This window comes from Grampus griseus (genome assembly GCF_964374135.1).
Source record: "Grampus griseus genome assembly, chromosome: 8".
Taxonomy (NCBI): Eukaryota; Metazoa; Chordata; class Mammalia; order Artiodactyla; family Delphinidae; genus Grampus; species Grampus griseus.
This window is the reverse complement of record NC_139002.1, coordinates 109,132,845-109,139,746: the sequence shown is the minus strand read 5'-3', so window position 1 is coordinate 109,139,746 and position 6,902 is coordinate 109,132,845.

Genomic DNA, 6,902 nt, shown 5'->3' with positions numbered 1-6,902 from the left:
GGAGAGTCCAGAGCACGAGAGGTGCACACAGCCCCAGGAAAGGAGTGGAAAAGCACATTTCAGGGAGCAGACACAGCAAACACAGACCGTTCTTTCTATATTATCTGAGAATACAGTGCTCACTGTGTAATAAGTCTGAAAGTCCTGACCAAATAGAATTACGGAAAATATAAATCACAAAAATTGGATCAAGACATAGGAGCTCGCACAGCCAAGTATCCACAGAGGAAGTTGCCGGAGTCTGGACCCGCCCCCTAGGAAGGCTCTGCAGAGCGGTGGAAAGTAGGGAGCATCTCCGATCAGCCCGCCGTGGGGGCCGGGACCCCGACAACGAGGTCGCCCGCCCAGATGGCACATGGCACGCAACCCAACGCACACATCCGTGCCCCCTCACGTGCCCTCCCCCGCATATACATCCATAGATATGCGTGGACTGCGCCCCTCCCCACCCCCATGACAGGGCAGTTTGCAGTCGGTGTAAATACCCTGAGCACAGCCACTGTGCTTTCCTGCAGGGATTCGAAGATGAACACCTTCATGTAGTAAATGGTGGGGTCCGTTGACCCCCAGCACTGTCCCTCCACTCGCACAGAACTAACGGGACTCAAGCTGCCCTGGGGAGAGGTGGTCAGCACATGCGAGAAGCAGATTCAGCTCACCGAGATTGTACAGATTCAGAACAACGTGCGCTGAGTCACACATGGCGGAAGCCCAGGGAATGAACAAGTCCGGGATCTGAGTGGGAGATTTTCAAGCACGTCTCATAGTCACAGAGAGGTCAGGAGGATCTAAGTTGAGGGGGCAGGCATGTGAGGTTCAAAGAAAACAGTTAGACTCGACCGATGGAGGTTGATGGACCACGGTTCCTCCAATCTAGAGCGGCGTGTGAAACATTTCAGAAGCAGATTATAGAGGAGGATTCAGAGCAAGTCTCAGGCTCTAATGGGAATGTCCCAGCCAACGATCTGCGGCCCAGTCAGAACCAAGGGCAGGTAGCTTATTAGCGGACGTTTAGAAATGCAAAAACACACTGAATAGGTGAGGAGTCACAGAGGAAATTGGGATGGGACTTGGGAAGCACCTTGGAGCTGAGCGATAATGCGGGACCAGAGCAGAACCTGGTGCTGCTGACTCCAGACCTGCAGGGAAATGTCAGGGCCTGAAGGTTGGGGTTGGGGGAGACCCATATTTTTAATAAGTTACACATCACATTCAAGAAGTTAGAAAAGGAACAAAAAACTAAAACAGTAAGAGAAGCATGGAAATGAGTAAGGAAAAGAGAAGAAGACAGTAAAATAAAGAAACAAAATTGGCAGGGAAGGTCAACAGAGAAAAAAATTGGCTCTTCAAAAGGACTGATAAAACAGTCCAACATCTGGCATGAAAATCAGGTAGGAAGAGGAGAAGACATAAAGCACGTTGAAATGAAGAGAGAGCATGTGACAAAGGTGGCAGAGACTGAATTAGCAGTAAGAGCAGAGCATAGACAACTCTGTGACCATATATATGAAACCTAGATAAAGTGGCCAGTTTCCAGGGGAAACAGACTTTACCGCATTGAAGCATGAAACTCGAATACACTGACTTCATCTTAAAGATGTTGAACCAACAATTAAACAACTCCCCACCAAAAAATATGAAGATTTTGAAAATTACATCATGACCAAGGGGGTCCTCTCTAGTGCAAAAAGAGTTTTATATTAGACAACTGAATAATATGACGATTTATGACACATAAAGAGTTTAAAGGCTGGGGAAAAAAATTGGATGACACAGAACACAGTTTACGAATTCTTAGTCAATTAGGAATAAAAGGCAATTTCCGCAACCTGAGGAAGACATCTTCCAAAATCCTGCAGCAAATCATCTTAATAGTAAAAGGTTAGAAGGTTTTCTTGCCTACTAGTCCCTTAAAAGAAACTACCATTATTCACAATCAAATAACTGTCTATAAGGAAACCCAGGAAAATCTGCGATTCTAAGTTTTTAGAATTAAGAAGAGTGAGGATGTGTACATGTGAGCACAAGAGAGAAAAATTGAAAGGTAGGAGGCAATGTTCAAAGATGTCATTTACAAGAGAAACGTAAAAAAACAGGATAAGAACAAATCTAACAAAAGATGTGAAAGATAGTTAGAGTGATAATAAAATCCCTTTATTGAAAAGTATTACAGAAGAGCTACGTCACTGGAGATGTCACCATGTTCCACAAGATCTTTAAAATGTTTTTTCTCCCTAAATTAATCTGTGAATTCAGGGCAACTCACCCACATTCCAATATGGATTCCCATGTAAATTGACACTGATTCTAAAATTCCTGTGGAAGGAAATGGGGTCTGAATATCAGAAGACTGAGGTTGGGGAATCTGACCTACCAGCCACCCTCCCATGTGAAGCTGGGTTCCCTAAGCCGCTGGAATGTCTGCTCCCAGATGGACACAGAAAAGAGAGTGAAGCCTCCCACACAGGGGAACTTGATGGTGGGGGGGGCGGGCAGACATGGTGCCAGGAATAACCGGGGAAAGGATGGGATATGTTGACTGAAATAAAAATGTACAATGGGAGAGCTGTGAGTTTCAGTTTCATTTGGGGTCTTACTAAAGACTATAGCCTGGGAAACAGCATCGCAGTAGCTCTGAGGAACTGTTCCAAAGATGTAAGAGAGGGCAATCAGTATATACGTGATTTTGGTAAAGGGGTACGTACCATCAAGAGCACATCTTGGTAGAAGGTTGCTGCTGGTCACAAGGAACAGGTATCTCAGTTAATGATTTTAGTGTTTTTCTAAGTATGAGAAGATGCAAGAATCTGGGTTCATAAATTTTCTCCTGAAAATATCAAACTACCTGAGGGCCTGTTCTGCCTGTTTTCCCAGAGCACAGAGTGTCTCATTCCTGATCTTTGCCTTGAATTCCTTTCAGGGTGTGTTGTAGGTGGAACTGGGTGGTGGGCAACATTCTTTTACAGCTGAAACAGCTGCATATCCACTGAGAACAAAATAAAATAAGTGCTGTCCTCCTTCATACCATCCACCAAAAATCCACTCCTGGTCATCGAAAGACCTAAGTCTGAAAATGAAAACCTTCAAAATTTTAAGAAAAAACTATAGGAGAGTAATCAGAAAGCTCTCCTACCAGGGAAAATTTCTTAAATAAGGCATAACCCCCCCCCAAATCATAAAACATAAGACTGATAAATTCAACAAGAATAAAGTTTCAAAAATAAACTTCTCTGTATCGGAAGACACCATGAGTGAAAATGCAAGGCATCTCTTGGGAGGAGATATTTGTAACACACATCAGTGATGAAGAATTAGTATTCAGTGTATACTGTAGGCCCTATGCATCATGGAGTCAACCAACCTCGGACTGAAAGTGCTCAAAAAGGAAAATTCCAGGAAGTTCTCAAAAGCAAAACTAGCATCTGCCGCATGCCAGCAACTATTTATGTAGTATTTACAACTAGTTACACAGCGTTTATATTGTATTAGATATTATAGATAATGTAGAGATGGTTTGAAGTACACAGGAGGATGTGCTTAGGTTGCAAACACATCACTGTTTTATATAAGGGACTTAACCATCCCTGGATTTTGGTATCTGTGGAGTCCTGGGACCAATCCCCCTCAGACACGGAGGATGGATGTATAAGGAACTTTAGGATACCATTAGAAAGGCAAGCAATTGTGTAGAAAAATGGGCCAAGTTGGGAGTAATCAGCTCACAGAAAAGAGAACCTGAGTGATCATAGCAAATGGGAAATCAAATGTAAACTACCGCTGTTGCCAGTTCAGACCAACTAGGTGAACAGAACACAGATGTCAGTGAGGGGAAGGAAAGAATGCAGCTAATAAATGCAGAAGGAGGGAGAGAACGAGAAAATCTTCATTAATGTAATGCTTGACTCAGGCAAGGGTCATCACTGACATGACCAGATGAAAAATTAGTGGAGTACAGAATTATTCAGTAACACCCCTCTGATGACTTATGTTGACAGAAATACTCAAACAGTCTACAATAGGAATAGAAAAGAATTTTATGTGAGCCAAACTGAGGACTATAGCCCAGAAGATAGCCTCTCAGATAACGCTGAGGGACTGCTCCCAAGAAGCACGGTTTTCAGCACAGTTTTATGTATTTTTGGAACAAAGAACATCAAACAAGTCAGGGGTACATTCCTTCAAGTTTTCGAGAAAAAACAGATCAGCACGTACACAGTGAGTCAGCATGGCCTGGGCGCCTGGGAAGGGAGTCTTATCATCAAAGGAGGGCTAGCATTGGCATCCCAGGAAGGGAGGCATTTATCTTTATTTTTAACGTGGACATTCTTTACTTCTGGTCAATACGCTCTTTCCTTTAATGATTAAAGCAAACGTACAATGCATGTGTGCTAGGCTGTTTTTCTTAGCATAAAATTCAAGTTAAATCATGTATAAGCCAGAATGATGTCCCCAAACCTGAATATGCGAAAATTTCTTTCATTATTTCTCCCCTTTGATCATAAAGTCTCAATAGAAAGCATTGATGATCAACATATTTGTCCCTTGATGCCAGGGTGGTTGCTATCCGCCCTGGGTCCATCATGCCCTTTGGTGTTAGGCCTCCTCTGTTTGTTTATATGTGTGTAGAGATTTAGTTATCCACGTTGGGGGGAAACTAATCAGACACGGTAAACAAGCACAGAAGTACGCTAATGGGGACACAATTTATAGGCTATGCATTTGATCAGTTATGCTGAATGGTCACACAAACACTGTACATGTGCTTTTAGCAGTAGACTTAAAGCAGGCAGTGGTACATGTCACAAGTAGGTTGATAGTTAGGAAAAGAGCGATGAATACATGTTGTGAAAATAATAATCATCTGTAAAGCAGAGTGAAAAAATTACTAATGCCTGAAGAGAGCAACTAAACAGCTCATTTAAAGCGTCAGTTCTTCTTACATCTTGTAACCCACTTGCCTTTTGGGAAAGTCTTTCTAGACGAGTCTCAGCTTCTCCGGAGGTAAACACAACAAGTAGTGTGAGCAATAGCGCAAATCCCCCCCTGTTTAGCCAGCGGAACATCTAAGGCAGCCCTGTTATCTAATACGACTTGGGCTAAGGAGTTTGGGGATGTGTGTTGTGCCTCAGTGAGTTTTGCAGTCTCCTCAGCTATTTGACCAAGAGTGGCTGATAGATTTCCGATCACCTCTCTGTTTACATACATTCCTGCATTAGGAATTAGGTTTTCTGAGAGAATTGCCACCAGGTGTCTTGGTATCCTGCTAACATGGATCTGTTGACTCTGTAATGGGGAGAGAAAGGAGGTTCATTTATTTCCTTGTGTATTGACAATGGGGTAACCTAATGACACAGTACACATAAATCTATTTGCCAGCTGTTAAGTCATTTATGTGCCCATCCTTGGGAAGGTGGATCAGTTCCAATATCACACATGAAGACAAAACCTGGGGGAGTGAAAGTGATCCTCCCAGAGAGCTCTCATTGATAGCCTCATTAATTGGAAGTTTTGTTAACATGGTGTTAAACCATGGGTCATTTCTCTTGCACTCTTTCCAAAAGCCATCTGTACGGTATTTGACATAAGGGAGTTGCTGGCATAACTCACTTGTGCTTTCCTCTTTACGACATTTGTTAATTAAGTAAGGGACAGAGTGGGGGTGGGGGTGTCCTAGCATAAGTTGTGCTTGGTCTCTAAGGACAGAGGGTAGTACCAGACAAGAGATGGACACATTCGTATGTTGAAGAATTTGAACCTGAAAGGTTAGGTTTGGTGTAGGTAAGTGGTTACATTAGGAACGTCTGAGAAGTCGGTGACAGGTATTCTGAGGAGCCTGTATCAGTCTTGTATTGACCGAGGAATTTGATGACAGATCTAACAATGGGTTAGATCGCTGCCGGTAGCTATACCTTTTGTGACAACTTGACCAAAGAATTTTTTTTCCATCCTAAACAATGGGGAAAAAGTATAGTCAAAACAGTAACTTTCTATTTTGATAGGGAGACAAACATTTGAATAACAGTTCAATTGAACTAGTAGGATGGGTCTTACAGGCCTGGCCTGGATTCTTGGGTCGGCTGTGTCTCCACTGTTGTAATCGTCTTCCTGTTCTGTCTTGATGGTTGTTTTAAGGTTACTTTGAGGTCAGCAGTCCTCTCTATAGACGAGTCTGATGCAGAGGCCTTTTTTGAGTGGAAATATGAATTCCAGAGCCAATTCCCTTCAGTTTCACTGTGCATGAGCTAGTTAAGAGCACCTGATAAGGGTCCTTCCATCTAGGTTGAGATAGTCCTTTAAATGATGTCTTTTCCAGTCTGCACAGTCTCCTGGGTGCAGGTCATGCAGCATCTGATCTTCACCCAAAGATAATTTACTATGATCAGCTTCAGAAACAAGCTTAGAATATCCTCTTAATAATTCAATTGAACTCTACAATACTGTAACACAGTAACAAGGAGTCATCTAGGAAGTGAGTTTTAGGCAGAAAATACCAAACCTCAAAGACAATAGCACTAGAACTTAATATCCACAAAGGTATATTGTCTGAAACATAATTTTTCTCTCTACAATTATCCTTCTTTGCCTCAAATATAGCCAACTTGCAAAGTCTTGTTTGCAAAAATAAGTCTAGTTTCAATAAATTTGGCCTGATTAGTTACATAAGTGTAATTGAACATATAGGCTCTTTTATTTATTTTTTATTGAGGTATAGTTGATTTACAATATTATATTAGTTTCAGGTATATAACATAGTGATTCATCATTTTTATAGATTATACTCCATTTACAGTTATTACAAAACAGCGGCTGTATTTCCCTGTGCTGTGCAATATACCCTCGCCACTCATCTACTTTATACATAGTATTTCGTACTTCTGAATCCCATGCCCCTATCTTGCCCC